The 17,459-nt window shown below is 46.0% G+C and overlaps 1 protein-coding gene across 4 annotated transcripts in view; it reads right to left on the bottom strand.

Moving 5' to 3' along the window:
• The window catches only part of kdm6ba (lysine (K)-specific demethylase 6B, a), a 242,263-nt gene that overhangs the window by 105,398 nt on the left and 119,406 nt on the right, over positions 1 to 17,459 (bottom strand). Inside the window, exon 1 of one of the 4 annotated variants that reach the window (XM_080742374.1) lies at positions 6,749 to 7,117. The exons of the other annotated variants lie outside the window; for them this stretch is intronic. The gene's annotated coding sequence lies outside the window, so the exon portion shown is untranslated. Of the gene's footprint in view, positions 1 to 6,748; positions 7,118 to 17,459 lie in introns of those variants that run through there. 4 annotated transcript variants of the gene reach the window in all.

Below are 17,459 nucleotides of genomic sequence, written 5' to 3'. Positions count from 1 at the left end.
ATAGACCGTATACACGTGTACACGTCTACACGAGGACACGCTGTGACGTTTCTCATGGTAAACTGCGACTTTCCATCCGCAGGGATGAAACCGCTCGCCATATTGTTGTTGCAAAAGCAAAAGGCGTTTGATTCCTTTACGACTAGCAGACTAACTAACCCCCGGGCCCTGGTCAGAAAGCACACATCCAAACTCATCTCACTCCAGACTCCAACCCCAGTATAACCCCTACCCCAGTATAACCCCTACCCCAGTATAACCCCTAGCTCTCACCACGCCAGACACAGCAAAACCCTGAGTGGTCATTTAAAGGACAACTTATTTCTTTTACAACAAGGGTTCATATTTTAGATTGTAATTAGAGAAAAGAAAAAGTGAGTGTTAAACTGTTTTTATTTGCTTTGTTCTATTGTTTTATCGCGTTTACCGTGCTAAAAAGTGGGGCATGCGTACGCATGGGGGCATGCGTACAAGTGGCTAAATATATCTTTTTAGACACAATAAGCCAGCAGTTTCTTTATTGCTATTTACAGTAACACGTCTAGCCCCCATAAGTCACATCCAACCATGAAAGGTTGCGTTGTATCTTGGGAATGGGCTTATTCTGTGTAAAATTACATATTTAGCCACTTGTACGCATGCCCCCAGCCACTGAAATAAGAATCTCTAAAACAATAGAAAGAAGTAAATGAAATAATTCTAACACTCATCTTTTATATTCTTGAAATTATAATCTAAAATATGAACCCTTGTTGTAAAAAACTAAAGTTGTCCTTTAACTCCGAGAGACCCTTTTCACATTCTCTTCTCCCCTCACAATCTGTGCACAGTGCACCATATATAGCCCCAGCCCTAAAGTAACCAAGTACATTTACTCAAGTACTGTACTTAAGTACAGTTTTGAGGTATTTGTACTTTATTTGAGTATTTCCAATACTTTTACTTCTACTCCACTACATCTCGGATCCAAATATTGTACTTTTATTGCACTAAATATTTTCAAAAACTTTAGTTACTAGTTAATTTGCAGACATTACATTATAATATCATAAAGCATACATTAACCAATTTAGCCCTATATTACACCTTGGATCTACAAGCTGAGCTTGTAGATCTGCTATTTTCAAACTTTTTGTACTTTCACTTTTGGTAAAACCGGGCTTTTACTTGCAACAGAGTATTTCTACATTGCAGTATTGATAGTTTTACTCAAGTAAAAAAATGCCTTTTCACATTCTCTTCTCCCCTCACAGTTTGTGCACGGTGCACCACATATACCCCCCAGCCCCATTTCTCCCCAGACACAGCCCTCAAACCGTGGCCCCGGCGCCAGCCAGCCAGCCATCCACCCCTCACCTCACCTCCAGCTTGTCTGCCCCCACCCCCCACCCCCCGAACACCAAGCCAGCCCCCCTCACCCCACCCCACCCCACTCCCCCCTCTCTCTCTCTCTTCCCTCTGTCTCCCCTTTTTCTTCTCCTCCTCCAGGCAGCACACACTCAATCACCCCCCACCCACCCATCCCCCCACTCTTCTTCTTTCACAACGCCATCTCAGCCTCCCCATTCCAATGAATGCACAATCCAGCCTTCAGCCACGGGGAGCTGCCCCCGAGGCTGGGGAGTGTGCACGAACACGCGCGCGCACACACCAACGCGCACGCACGCCACGCACAATCACAAAAAAACACACTCCCCCCTCTGTGTGTGCACATCTGCAGAGGAACACAGGAGAGGCGTGACAGACAGGCTAGCGGGGGTATGGAGGGAGGGAGGGAGGTGGGGAGAAGGCAGGGAGGCGTATAACGCCTGGCGCTATACAGGAAATTAGATGTGCGATCGATTTTAATCAATTATAAATCCGATAAATAGATAATTGATAGGATAATAACATCTATTGATAATCTCTCCCTATTTCGGTTATGTCGTTATAGGCGAAACGTCTCCAAATATTTCCAAATATTTCAAAAATAGTGGCAGGTCTCACACATCTTTCATTTTTGGACACTGCTCCTACAGATTTTTCCCTAAAATCACGCAAAGCGGTACACAGTATGTCTCGAGTCATGTCATCAACATGGATCTGGCCCATTTAGCGCCACCATCAGGCCCATTTTTACATGCTACCTGACGGTCGCTTATCTCCCGATTAGGGAGTCTTACTGGTCCGCAAACAGGATTATATTCTTATACGTCGTACGATGTTATATACCACTCTATTTCATCTATTCTGACCGCCAATCAGAATAGACCGGTAATGCATTAGTACTTTAACCATTGTTTTATGTTTTAACCATTGAAAAATAGCAGATATACAAGCTCACAGCGCGGCACCGAGTGTACAAGCTCACAGCGCGGCACCGAGTGCCGCGCTGCGAGCTTGTAGATCTGCTATTTTTGAAAAATGGTGAACATTAGCGCAAGTTCTATTCTATAAATCTCTTCTAAATCCTTCTGAGGTTTTTGAAAAAACGCACGTTTCTACATCAGTGGTTCTCAAACCATTTCATATCAAGGACCACTTGAATTACATGTATCTGGCTGCCGACCCCCGATCTCAAAATATGATGTATCAGGGACCTTTGGCGAGCTTGTATATCAAGCTTGTATATCTTGCTAGCTGTGTTTTAACCACATGGACCCTAGCATCCCTATTCTGGAGTGAACGTTCAGCGGAAATAGCCAATCTGCAAGCTCAAGTGGATTGGCTATTTTGTAGTGAAGATAATTGGCATAAAACAAGACGGGGCCTAGTACAGAGCCATGTTGGACTCCGGTCAACTAGGGTTCCAGTGGTTAACGCCTGGATATACAACTGGACTCGCGCATGCGTCATCCAGTATTCATAGAACCCAAGTTACATCCGTAACGTAGTCATTGTATGGGACAGTGGTTCTCAAATCGGGGTACGTGTACCCCTAGTGGTACAAGGGGGGAACCGCAGGGGGTACAGGAGAAAATGGTAATATGCATTTTACTGTTATGGTTAATGATAAAACATGTACAGTCTTTGTGTGAACCTTCTCATCTGTACATTTCTAAAACCAAATTTACATCAATAACTTGATTAGTAAAACTATTGAATAGAAAGCAATGTTTATTTGCCATTATGCCGTCTTATTTTTGACATAATTGGCATTGGAACGGGACTTTTGAGGAGCTTAAAATGCTGCAGTAAAATGCTGCAGTCAGGTGAAAGGGGTACCATGGTTTCAGAAATCAGTATAAGGGGGTACTGCAGCCAAAAAAAGTTTGAGAATCACTGGCATATAGGATGTTCCTATACGGGAGAGTGTTCTTTGCAGGTCTTTCAGTCCGATTGTATCAAAAAAGCAACTGGGTTAAGGCAGCGGCGGCTTGTGACTGACGGAAGTCGGGGAGACGGAGATACACCTAAACCTAACCTTAAGCCTGACTCCAACCTCAGTAAAACTAATGCTGGTGAATAATAACCTGGTGAAATGCTAACCTGCTGACGCTGGTGAATGCTAACCTGGTGAAATGCTAACCTGCCGACGCTGGTGAATGTTAAACTGGTCGGACCAACGGCGCTTAACCCAGTTGCTTTTTTGATACACTCGGACTGAAAGACCTGCAAAAAAACACTCTCCCGTTCGTGTGCACTCCATCCCTTTGCATCGTAACCCAAACCAACCCCCGGTTTTATTCCGACACATGTTTATCCCACCTCGGCACAGCTGCATCCCATTTCACCCGGCTGTAGCATAAATCATCCTCGGGGACGTTTCTCAACCCCGTTTCGTTTCAAGGACCCCCGGTTTTGATATGCATTAGATAGGCCACCACACAGACCCCCGTTTTCCATCTAATCTTTTTTATCTCGGGGACCCCAATCTAAGCTGTTAAAAAACCTCAGAGTTTATTTAACTGGTGGAACGGAACCATGTGGACCACGTGGTGGTCCCTGGACCCCATGCTGAGGAACACAAACTTAACCCGTTTGGACCGGCAATGCATTAGTACTTTAACCATTGTTTTATGTTTTAACCATTGAAAAATAGCGGCACTCGGTGCCGCGCTGTGAGCTTGTATATCTGCTATTTTTGAAAAATGGTGAACATTAGCGCAAGTTCTAATTCTATAAATCTCTTCTAAATCCTTCTAAGGTTTTTTGAAAAACGCACGTTTCTACATCAGTGGTTCTCAAACCATTTCATATCAAGGACCACTTGAATTACATGTATCTGGCTGCCGACCCCGGTCTCAAAATATGATGTATCAGGGACCTTTGGCGAGCTTGTATATCAAGCTTGTATATCTTGTATATCTGCTATTTTTCAATAGCTATGGTATACAATAATTCCCGTTCTCAATGCGTTAACATAAATCAATTTAGTCCCCCTTAACCACATACTCCCTCCCTCCCCCTGTCATATCTGCTCCCCCGGTCCTGCTCGTGCACGCATGGGAAACCGGCGCGCCGCAGCCGCAGCAGCAAACAGAGGGAAGAACGACGCGCGTCGTGTTGTGGCGCCGCGCGTACAGTATTTCCTAATAGGGAGAAAAGGCTTGTTGTCAGATGGCGAGCCGGCCCCGGCTGTGATCTATTCCAGCCACCAACAACAGGCTGGGTGACCCTGGCTGAACCCGCGCATTGGCACGCCGCTATTGGATAATAAAAAAAAACACAGCTGGACAGGAAGTAGAGGAGGAGGAGGAGGGCGGGCGAGGGGATGGAGAGAGAGAGAGAGAGAGAGAGAGAGAGAGAGAGAGAGAGAGAGAGCGTTAAAAGGCTGGAGTATATAAGACATACTCCACTTCCGCTTGTTGGAAATGAAGAGAGAGCGAGAGAGAAAGAGAGAGAGAGAGACAGGGAGGGAGGGAGAGAGAGAGAGAGAGAGAAAGAGAGGGACAGAGACCGGGAGGGAGGGAGAGAGAGCGAGAGAGAAAGAGAGGGAGAGAGATAGAGAGGGAGGGAGGGAAATTCCCCAGAGTACAGGGGAAAGGCGGGGGGGGGGTGAAATCGGAATAGTAACTTGGATGAGATAGGAGTAGTGATTTTGGCTTGTGTGTGTGTGTGTGTGTGTGTGTGTGCGCGTGTGTGCGTGTGTGCGTGCGTGCGTGCGTGCGTCCGTGTGTGTGTGTGTGTGTGTAGGAGTGAGGGGATCATCTTACAGTAGTACTGGGTGAGGCGGTGCACACAGTTGCTACCGAGAGCTTTATTTTTATGAATGTTTGGATTGCTTGCTTTTAACACTGCGGGCGAGGATTTAATTAGGGCCAAGTGCAACGTGCGCGCATGCACAAACGCGCAGCGGCACACTTGCGTGTGCACGCGAGCATGCGCTCGCACACAGACACACACACACACACACACACACACACACACACACACACACAAACACACACACGCGCACACATGCATAATCAAATACTGACACCAATATTAGCTCCGGGCGGACGCCGGCACAAGTGTTCTGTTTCTCACACGCTCACACAGGGAGGAGCAGGCACGTGTGTGCACGCACGCACGCACTCACGCACGCACGCACGCACGCACGCACTCACGCACGCACGCACGCACACACACACATACACACACACACACACACACACACACACACACACACACACACACACACACACACACACACAGGCGATGACCACCACAGACCAGATAATGACCACGGCGGGCTCCCAAGCCCTTGAACATAATAGCACACTGTATGTGACTGGCAGCACACTGCTGCTGCTGCTGCTGCTCGCAAACAGCAGTTTGTGAATTTGTGAATGAGCGTGTTTGTGCACCGAAAAGAGATGATGATGGGTAAGCACTTGGTGAACTCAAATTGAAAGCACACTTTAAAAAAAAAAAATTGGCAGCAAAAATCACAACAAGCCCCCCGCACTCGTTTCAATATCATCAAGACAAGAAGCCAGGCGATGTGGCGAGCTAAGAGGGTGAAATACCGAGGGTTTTAAAGAAAAAAGAAGAGAGGGAGAAGGAGAAAGAAAACCGGCGAGGCAGAGCAGACCGAGCGGAAGAGAGAGTAAGCCTTTTGTGCAAGCTGGCATTTAAATCAACCCAGGAACCCTCCACCGAATGACTGAGTGCAACGCCAAACAGAGAGAGAGAGAGAGAGAGAGAGAGAGAAATAACCCACGGTTAGAGAAAGACACGAGGTAAAGAAAACGCACCAACAGAGCGAGGAAGACGGGAGAGAAAGGAAGAGGAATAAGAGGGGGGGGGGGGGGGGAAGACACACTGGTGAAATATTAAACAAGTTTTATGTCCTTTCTTTCCTTCCCCCCTCTCTCTCTCTCTCTCTCCCTCTCCCTCCCTCCCTACACACACACACACACACACCAGCCGGGGGCATTTAAAGAGCCCCGGTGACATAAACATTCAAGTCAGTCCACAGCCCAGCTGGAGCGATACAGTCTCCCTTTGTGCAGCATTCCACACGCCTAGTCCTTGTTAAAAACGCCTTGGCTTTCATACTCGCTTTTGTACTCGCTTTAACCCCCCTCGAAAACAGACGATCTACAAGCTCCACCACACGTCACGGACGTGACGTGGTCGTGGAGCTTGTAGATCGGGCTGTTTTTTCGGACGGCACACATGACAACAAACCCCGGCACATAAACCCCTTACAAGTATAGATACCATGCTATCCCGAATCCTGGATATCTTTTCACCACCCGACCACACCACAACTTTCTCCTGCTTTTGTCATATATATATACAGTCTATATATATATATATATATCAGGAGCCGGGTCCTTACCGTGAGGTTTTAGGTGGACAATGTGACGAGCAGGAGGGGGATGAAGGAGGTGTGGGGGATCGGTGACAACAGTAGTACAATCCAAGAGAAGAGAAGAGGAGAAGGTACCAGGGCTTTCTTCTTCCTTTTGAGTCGTTGTCGGAGCAAGCGAGCGAGCGGCGACGACGGGGCTTAGCTCAGCAGATTCTCTCCTCCACGCCGCCTCCTCCTCGCTCCCGGCTTTGTGGTACCCCGTGTGTGTATATCTTCCCTTTAAATGCCTCGCACGGGGCGGCGTTGGCGCGCGGCGCTCGCTTCGCACACACACAGCAGCACACAACGAGCAGGATGCATACACACACGGCCGAGGAAGAATATTCCCCACACAACAGTCCCGATGCACTCGGGGGGGAGAGAGAGGAAAAATAAAATAGAAAAATACACAATACAGCCGGCACCCCAAAAAGATGACACCGCTGTCAGGACGGTGCGGGCTGTACGGGGGTGAAAATGTCCCCGTTGTCTGAGCGGAAAGAGACGGGGAAAAATAGACTAAAATAGAAAATCCTCTTTGTCTCTCCTTTCAAAAGGAAAAGAGAGTGTGTCTCTTGCTTAGGATCTTCTCTCTCCTCTCTCTCTCTCTCTCCTCTCTCATCAGTTGTCTCCCCCTCTTTCTCTCCCCCCCTCTCTCTCTCTCTCTCTCTCTCTCTCTCACACACACACTCTCACACACACACTCTGTTTCAGTCTTGCTTTTTCCACTCAGTAGTCAAACAAAGGAAGGAAAAGGGAACAGAGCATACACACACACACACACGCACGCACACACACACACACACACATACACACTCGCTGCTTTCTCTCCCTCTCTCTCTCTCTCTCTCACACACACACACACATACACACACACACACACACACACACACACACATACACACACACACACACACACACACACACACACACACAGGCTTGGAGCCCAACCCCCCAGCCTGCCTTGCCTGTGATTTTTTTTTTCTCGCTGCCTTTCTCTAAACAGCCCCTCCCCCCTTCTCCCCTCTCCTCCCCTCTCTCTCTCTCTCTCTCTGGCTGCTCTGGCCTCGTTCTCATTCGCCAACCTCCCCCCCCCCCTTCTCTCTGTCTCTCCCTCCCTCCCTCTCTCTCTCTCTCTCCCCACCCTCCCTCTGTGTGTCAAACAGATGGGATTGGAGAGCAGAAGGAGCCTCTATATTTCTGCGTTGTTGTCGGGCGGAGACCTTGTATGTCCAAAACCGTTTTGTTTTGTATTTATCATTTAAAAAAATGATTTGAACTAGCGAAAACAGCCGATCTACAAGCACACAACGCCTCGCGGCGCGAGGCGTTGTGTGCTCGTAGATCGGCTGTTTTCACTACTTTCGCGCGACGGCCTTGTATATGATGAAGCGGGGCTTTACTTCTTTGCGATTTTTTTTTTTTACAAATTTGAAACTTGGAGATATGAGGTTTCTGCCCGACAGTGACGACGCGTGCCTGCGTGCGTGCGTGCGTGCGTGTGTGGTTGTTCATTAAGGCCAGTTAGCCAGGGTGATGTAAGCCTTATCTAGATTGGCTAATGTTGGACGTGCTCTGACCTACAGTGTTACAGTACAAGCGGCGTGACACAGATAACCTTGGTAGGATAGAGAGAAAGGGGAGGCCGCTATAAGGGCCGTAAAATAAATATGAAACACGTTATAGGAAAAAAGCTAGACATGTATGTGTCGCGTGTGTGCTGCGAACGAGGAAACATGGTACGTACACACACGCTAGCACATACAGATGTGAATAAATTACCTCTGCCGGCACATGTGCGAAGCCGACAGCTAGCGGCGCGGGGGGTTGAACTGACATGGTACACGTATGCACGTATGCGCACACACGCTCGTACCGCTATACTTCTGAGGACATCGGCGTCGGAAGGGATCAGGGGTTTTATGAATGCCGTTTTGTTTTGGCCAATCTTTTTAACTAAAAGCCCAACAACAGCGGATCTACAAGCTCCTAAGTCCACAGCACGTCACATAGATCAGCTGTATTTTCGGTGCATGAACTTATGTTTTGATGTGCCATTGTTTCGAGTGGCCAGTAGTCCGAATCGCCGGTGAACGCTAACCTGCCGTTGCGGGTAAACACTAACCTGCCTACGGTGGCCAGTAGACTTGTGGGTGAACGCTAACCTGCCGACGCAGGTGAACGCTAACCTGCTAACGCTGATGAGCGCTAACCTGCCAACGCTGATGAACGCTAACTTGCCGACGCAGGTGAATGCTAACCTGCCGTCGTGGTTAAACGCTAACCTGCCGAGGGCGGCCAGTAGTCCAAATTGCCGGTGAACGCTAACCTGCCGTCGTGGGTAAACACTAACCTACCGACGCTGGTGAACGCTAACCTGCCGATGCAGGTGAATGCTAACCTGGTGAATAAGTCTAAACCTTGACCCTAACCCTAACCCTAAACCTAACCGGAGTACTGGGGATTCGAAATATCGCGATTTTGCTCATGAACCCGCCGCACAACTATGTAAAACTCCAACCCTAAACCCATGAAACTAACCTATAAATGCCAAATCCTAATACCCGAGGACCGATTCTATAAATATCTCCTAAATCCAAACAGTTTTCTGAAAAACCCATGTTTTCTATATCAGTGGTTCTCAAACGTATTAAAATGATATGTATTTGGAACGCGGTCCCCCATCCTAAAAACATTTTGTTCCAGGGACCCCTCAGAAGCAAAGATTTGAGTAAAAAAAAAAACTCGCGGCACTCTGTGCCAGGATATGAGCTTGTAGATCTGCTATTTTTTAGTAGCCAAAGCATAAAATAATGGTTAAAGTGGTTAAAACGTAAAGTGACACGGATGCTTTCCAGGTCTTAAAACAACCATTTATCTTGTGAGGGCCAAGATCCAGGATCGGTGTCCTCACATTCTACTATACTTGTGGGGACATTTGGTCCTCGCAAGAATAGTAATACAAGTGCACACACACACACACACACACACACACACACACACACACACACACACACGCGCACACACACGCACACACACACACACACACACACACACACACACACACACGCACGCACACGCACGCACACGCAAGCCAACATGTGTTTTGCTGAGAACAATGAGTGTCATGTTAACATTGTGCACTACTAGGGCTGCAACGCAACTCCATGCTCTCCGTGGAATCACTTGAAGCAAACACTCTGTTGTGTTTGTACGGATTATATTTGTGGGACGAGCGTTGTAAATGTCATCGCTGTCGGGTGGAAACCTCGGGCGCTACTTCTGACTAAGGATGCCACCGATGTGATCTTCAGATGGGATATTGGCCAAAAAAAACGTAGATCGGATCACAGCGAAAATGACAGATCATAAATATGTATATTTAATAAATAAATATATCAACTATGTGCTATATCGGATCGGTATCTGTATCGCATCGGTATCGGATTGGTATTGATTCTGCCATATCGGTAATCGGATCGAAAGTGAAAAATCGAGAACGCAGAATAAATACTTTTGACCATCTTATATGAAGAAAATAGGGCATTTGTTTGTAAACTAAATTTTTGACTGTCGAGACCAGGGGTGGGCAACTTTGATAATGGAGAGAGAAAGCCACTATATTTTCACATTCACTCCCGAGGGCCACAATGCAAATACAGTAAAAAATATGAAGATCTACTATTGTTTAATCGGAATCCAGATTTTTTTTTAACTATTTATGATTTGGAATCCTGAAAAGTACATTTTTTGTTTAATTTCAAATGCATTTACCTGGTCTTATGTTAACTTTATGAACTTAAATACAACTACATTGGACCAAAAGAAGTACTAGTCATTAAGCTACTGGTATAGACTGAAGTAATTAAAGTGGGTCATGTTCACATGTTTAGAATTGTAACAGCTGAAATCAATAATATATCAGTATTCCTGATGCCCATGTATGGTCCAGACTCATAGTATTATGCAGTGAATGAAGACTTTGAGGAATGTAATGAACGTGGAGGTCTTTGGAGGTCATTGACCTTTGACCCGCTACTTCTAATCAGTTCATCCTTGAGTCCAAGAGGAGGTTTGTGCCAAATCTCATGAGATTCCCTCCATGAGTTCCTGAGAGTTCACATTCACACTGTTGGGATGGAGAGAGAGAGGGACAGTTGTGGGAAAGGTACTCATATTACTTACTCAAGTAAAAGTACCAGTTATACACCTAAGAGTTAGGGTTAGGGTCTTGGCCATATATGGATTATGTGGCATGAAAGGGATATAATCCCTTTTATGCCAATATATGGAGATCCCTAACAGAATCCCTTTTATGCCCATATATGGAGATCCCTGCTCTGAGTATCTGACATCACTAATTCATTTTATGCCCATATATGGAGATCCCTAACATAATCCCTTTTATGCCCATATTTGGAGATCCCTGCTCTGAGTATCTGACATCACTAATCCCTTTTATGCCCATATATGGAGATCCCTAACAGAATCCCTTTTATGCCCATATATGGAGATCCCTAACAGAATCCCTTTTATGCCCATATATGGAGATCCCTGCTCTGAGTATCTGACATCACTAATTCCTTTTATGCCCATATATGGAGATCCCTAACATAATCCCTTTTATGCCCATATTTGGAGATCCCTGCTCTGAGTATCTGACATCACTGCAATGTCACCTGTGATGTCAGTGCACACAATGCAAAAATAATGCCATATCATGGTAACGGAGTGTAATCAGATGACCCATAGCAAGCAACTGTGCACATCACATTTCTGTAAGCTATTGCAACAAATGGGTCCAAACGCCATTGAGCACAATTATCCAAACAGATATGATATTGCTTTGTGACGTTTCTAAAAAACACCAGACTAAATGGTGGTCATTTTTTAAGACCGCCAAGATCAAACACACAAAAACACGCACACACACGCACGCACGCACACACACACACACACACACAAGCACACACACACACACACACACACACACACACACACACACACACACACACACACACACACACACACACACACACACACACACACACACACACACACACACACACAAGCACACACACACACACACACACACACACACACACACACACACACTCAATGTTTCCTTTTCCTCACCGGTAGATGTTTCCTACTGCTCACGTTCACACACCCACATACATACTGTACATATTCAAACACACGCACGCGCGCGCACGCACACACACACACGCGCACGCAGCATAGCGTTGGCCACGTGCAGGGAGATGGAATTCCAGCATGGAGAGAGAAAAAGACCAGTCGGGGGGGGGGGGGGGGGCTGACCGTATGGAAAATACAGCATGGAACTGTTGCTCTCTCTGGCCAGGGCAACGAGGCTGCAGGAAATATAGGCTCTGCTGCAGTCCCAGACTCCTATAGACTGCTCTCTGTGTGTGTGTGTGTGTGTGTGTGTGTGTGTGTGTGTGTGTGTGTGTGTGTGTGTGTGTGTGTGTGTGTGTGTGTGCGCGCGCACGACCCGCGTGTGTCTGGCCCATATAGAAGCAGAGTATTGGCCCCGTGAGTCCGACATCTACATTACAGATAGGAGCGGAGCAGGATAGATAGTGTATACTATGTAGGCAGGCTGTGTGCAGTAAAGGGCTCTATGTTAATGACGTGAATGTGGTCAGTGACATCCTGGCTGGGGTACTGCAAGGAGACACCCTAGCCCCCTTCCTCTTTGTTATAGTCCTGGATTACATGCTCAGGAAGGCCATCAGTGGACGAGAGCAGGATCTTGGCCTCACTCTTACACCAAGGAGGTCAAGACGACACCCTGCAGTAGTCCTGACAGTCCTAGGCTACGTGGATGACATCAGCCTACTCTCCAACCATGTGGAGCAAGCACAGGAGCTCTTGAGCAGAGTGGAGTCAGAGTGTGCCAAGGTTGGCCTTCAGCTGAATGCCAAGAAAACTGAGGTGATGACCTATAACATCCAATCAGAACATCCACCTCTGACAACAACAGGAGGCACTGCTCTGAAGGAAGTCAAGGACTTCAAGTACTTGGGCTCATGGGTCAACTCAACAGAGCAAGGTCTTAAAGTGAGGAAGGCACTTGCATGGAGGGCCCTGAATGGCATGGCCAGTGTATGGAACTCCAACCTCCCCCGACAAACCAAACTCAGCTTCTTCTATGTGACGGTAGAGTCTGTTCTCCTATATGGCAGTAAATGCTGGACCCTGAAGCCAACTCTGCAGAAGTCTCTAGACAGGTGCTGTGTAGTGCTCAACAGCAAGAGTACACATGTTACCAACACGAATCTTTATGCTGGAATATTAAAGATGAGCTATAAAATAGCAGCCAGGAGAATAAGACACCACGAGCCACCACAAACTGCCAGCCAGTAAACTGGTGCTGTGGGAACCAACACATGGGCACCGGTCACGAGGACGTCCCGCACTAACATACGTGGATGTACCCAAGAAAGACGCAGGAGCGCAAAGCACCAACGAGCTGGCCGGATGTATGGAGAACTGGGATGACTGGAAGCGACGATGGAGGGCTCGTCTGAGGACGACCTAGAGAGAGATTGTGTATAGTCTATATCTATCTATAAATGCGAGAAGTCTCTGCGTGTGTGTCTGTCTGTCTGTCTGTGTGTGTGTCTGTAATCCGCGTATCTCGAGAACCGTTCGTCCCACCGGCTTCAGATTCGGCACGCGCGTTCCCCGCCGCGGCACGGAGTGCAGTGCCGGGTCTCGACCCGACCCGACGCGCGGTTTTCCCGAACCTGCGAGAAACGTTCGGAATCTCCTTATGCGGGGTTGATTGTTGACATCAGGCTGTACCGGAGGAAAACGGCGAAAGCTCTGACTCATTGTGACATCACTTCATAAAAGGCTCTGACATCACGTACGCCACATGAGTCAACAAAAAATCTCTGTCTCCATATATGGGCATAAAATGAATGCCCCCATATATGGGCATAAAATGGATTGCAGACAGACAGATACAGATATCTCCATATATGGACATAAATGGACAGAGGCAAACAGATGGTCAAAGATCTCCATATATGGGCATAAAATGGACGCAGACAGACAGATACAGATATCTCCATATATGGGCATAAATGGACACAGGCAAACAGATGTTCAAAACGGGTCCTATGACAACAGGTATAATGAGGTTTGCATTAAAGGGGGAACCGGCACTGTGTCTGCAACACAGTTGGAGGCACAGACAGATACTCCATATATGGGCATAAAATGGACGCAGATAGACAGATATCTCCATATATGGGCATAAAATGGACCCAGAACAATAACTGCAGTGATCTCCATATATGGACATAAAATGGACGCCGACAGACAGACAGACAGATACAGATATCTCCATATATGGGCATAAATGGACACAGGCAGACAGATGGTCAAAACGGGTCCTATGAAAACAGGTATAATGGGGTTTGCATTAAAGGGTGGGGCATTCATTCCCTATTTACATTGTTCCGAGTTGACCAGGTCGCCGACTAGACGCTGGGCCGCCCAAAGGGCGGCCCAGCTTCTAGTAATGTATAACAGGGCTTTGTTGAAAATATTCTTCATGGAAATCACCAATTGGCACTGGGTTACAAAATCATGGGATAAAAATGTAAGAAAAATGTTAAATCATGGCAGTCTGTGATCTGTTATAGGCCACTGCTCTGCCTCGGTTTAGGATGCAATGGAACCAGAAACTTGCAAGCGAATAAGCTGGCTTTGTACAGTAATCATGAGGAGCTATGTCATAAGCGGGATAATGTACATTAAAGCTTTGCATTGGTCCTATTTCAGTTTAGTGTGAATTATAATGCTAAGCAGGCTAATCTTAAGAAGGCTAAAGAGTTTACGTTGCTATATGCACAGTTCCAACCCTATACGATGCCAGCAGATTATCATTTATTTTTAGCAGAAGTGATGAAATCAATAGATAATTTTGTGGTTGTTATATTTTGTGTCAATTTATTGATTTCTTTTGTAGAGAGTAATAAGCAGGCTAATGAACAGAAAGCTGGTCATTATTGCTAAATAAACCTCTTCAGGTTGATTCAAGTGCTGCGTCACCCTGTCAGGGTTTATTTCACAATATTGACGCGATCGTTGTCCGTTATTACTTAACCACTTAAACCTCTAGCACTTCATTGATCGGGGTCCCCCACAGGGGTTTGTACTTGGCCCCCTCCTTTTTTCCCCCCATCACAAAATCCCTTCATTGAAAACAGTCGATCTGCAAGCTCACAACACATCGCAACTCGTAGGTCGGCTATTCCCGCAGAATGTTCAGCTATTATGGCCATACCCTAGGTCAGGGGTCTACAACGTTTTCAGGCCAAGGACCCCTTGGTTGAGAGAGAGATGAAGCAGGGACCCCCCACAACCCATAGATACCATATAGTTTAATCGTTTAGGTTCATGTCAATTTGTGTTTCCAGATATTTAACCACTTGAACCGTCAATAATTAATAAACCTGACCTTTCACTCTGTATACTTGGTCTGCTCTTTTCCCCCTTTACATGAAACCTCTTTGCTAAAAATAGCCGATCTACAAGCTGAGAAAAAAATCTTCTATCACACAAAGATTTGGAGGACACCCCTAGGGGTCCCGGACCCCCTGTTGAAGACCCTTGCCCTGATTTCATGTGGTCAAGATCACAGACATAAAATATTCTCCATGACACCGTAAAGTGGGTAGTTCACTCTCAAAATGACTTTTGTTTTCCACAAATTACTCAGCCCATGAAGCCTTGAATTCATTTCCCATTTTTGTCGCATTCCTGATCTAATATTGATGGAGAAAAAAGTCATTTTGGAGAGTGAACTATCCTTTTAGTCACACCAAACAAACAAAACGAATTAAGCTGTTCACCCACTTTTGCGTGGTAGAGTGTAGTGTGGTGCAGTGAACTAGGTAGCTTGTTAGCCACTTCTAGGTATAATTGGATTAGGGATGCTAGTACAGACCCCATGGACCCTACCTCTAGGGGCTTGGCATGAGCACACAGAAGTGCAATAAATTATCTCCTGCATGCAAAACCCACCAGGGCCCTGTTTCAAGAGATGATCACATCGTTGGCAGAGATTCTCAAACTTGTTTTAATTTCCAAGACCCCCAGTTTGTTATGCATTATTAGACCCGTGGTTCTCAAACAACTTCATGTCAAGGACCCTTACATTAATACATATATTTGGCTGCAGAGCACCATCTGAAAATATTCAAGTGCCAAGGACCCCATACAAGATTTGTAGTGTCAAAAATGTTCAAGCTTTTTCCAAAATATATTTTGAAAACAGCGGGTGCGAATTTATAGGGTTGAAGTGAATGAAGTGTTTTCTGTGCTATATTAACCCATTTAGCTGGGGACCCCTTGAAACCGCCTCAAGGACCGCTGGGGCTGGGGGTCCCTGAACCCTACTGTGAGAAACACTGCATAAAGCACCATTCCCACCGGCACGATGACTATAAAGATTCTATAACTATATCGTTCACAATTGTGTTTTTTTTATATAGTTAGTGTGAAAACTGCCATCCACTCGACGACTTTTAAAACCATACTTTTATAGTTATTAGTGCTCAGTGTGAATGGCCCTTCAGATCACGGACCCCCGTAACTCGGAGAGTGCATACACAATGTACCAATTACGGGTCCATTTGGCTCCTAATGCTATCAATCCCTTAGCTAGGGACCCCCTGGGGGTCCCGGAGCCCACTTTGAGAACCACCAGTGTAGGTCATATTTTGGGAAGGCTTCGAAGCGTGCACTGACCACAGCATCTAACGGTGTTGGAAGAGAACACGACTTCAACATCTAAAAGAGCTATTCATCTACGAGCCTCAAGTTGAGCTAATGATGACCGTAATCATGTCCAGAAATGACCAAAACGTCTATAAATAGTTTTTTTAATCTCAAACAACGTGCCAATAAACGCCACGGTGGCCCGCGGTTCAGTAACCACTGTGGGCTGGTTTCTATCAGCTCCATTCATTAGCTGGCTCTCCTCTCTGCGTTTGATGTTGTGTTTACTAGAAGAACCCTTCTTTTTATGTGGGGACATTGTGACAACACCAGACCTACACCCAGCGCCAGAAGAAGTGCTCTTTGCTTAGGTTAAAGTATCCATACTGCTTAGGTTAAAGTATCCATACTGCTTAGGTTAAAGTATCCATACTGCTTAGGTTAAAGTATCCATACTGCATAGTCTGTTGCTAGTAAAAGGCCTGCATTCAAACTTTTACTCGTGTAAAAGTTTGAATTTTGACACAAAAGCATCGGTGTCAAAATATATACTATGCAAGTATGAAAAGTAAAAGTACTAATCTTTACTTAGTGTTTACTTAACGTTTTGTTATTATAGTCTAAGTCTGCAAGGTAACTAGTAACTAAAGCTGTCAAATAATTGCAGTGGAGTAAAAGTATAAGGTATAAAGTTGAGTAAAAGTAGGCTACTCAGTTACTTTCCACCACAGCGTACACCTAATGCAAGCGTGCGACACAACTGTGGGACTATAGTGTTGGACTTTTTCCCCCCTATAAATTATTGCCCTATTTTATGCATGTTGCATGTGTTGCACAAACATATTGAGAAAAAAAGGTTCTACTGTACAGACCTTTTGTAAAATGATTGACACCAGGTTTACAAGTGGTTAATGTCTGTGGGTTTTATAAACTAGAGGTT

This window comes from Nannobrachium achirus (assembly GCF_963921795.1).
Source record: "Nannobrachium achirus genome assembly, chromosome: 14".
Taxonomy (NCBI): domain Eukaryota; kingdom Metazoa; phylum Chordata; class Actinopteri; order Myctophiformes; family Myctophidae; genus Nannobrachium; species Nannobrachium achirus.
The sequence above is the reverse complement of the archived record's forward strand: the minus strand, read 5'-3'. Positions and strand labels throughout refer to the sequence as shown.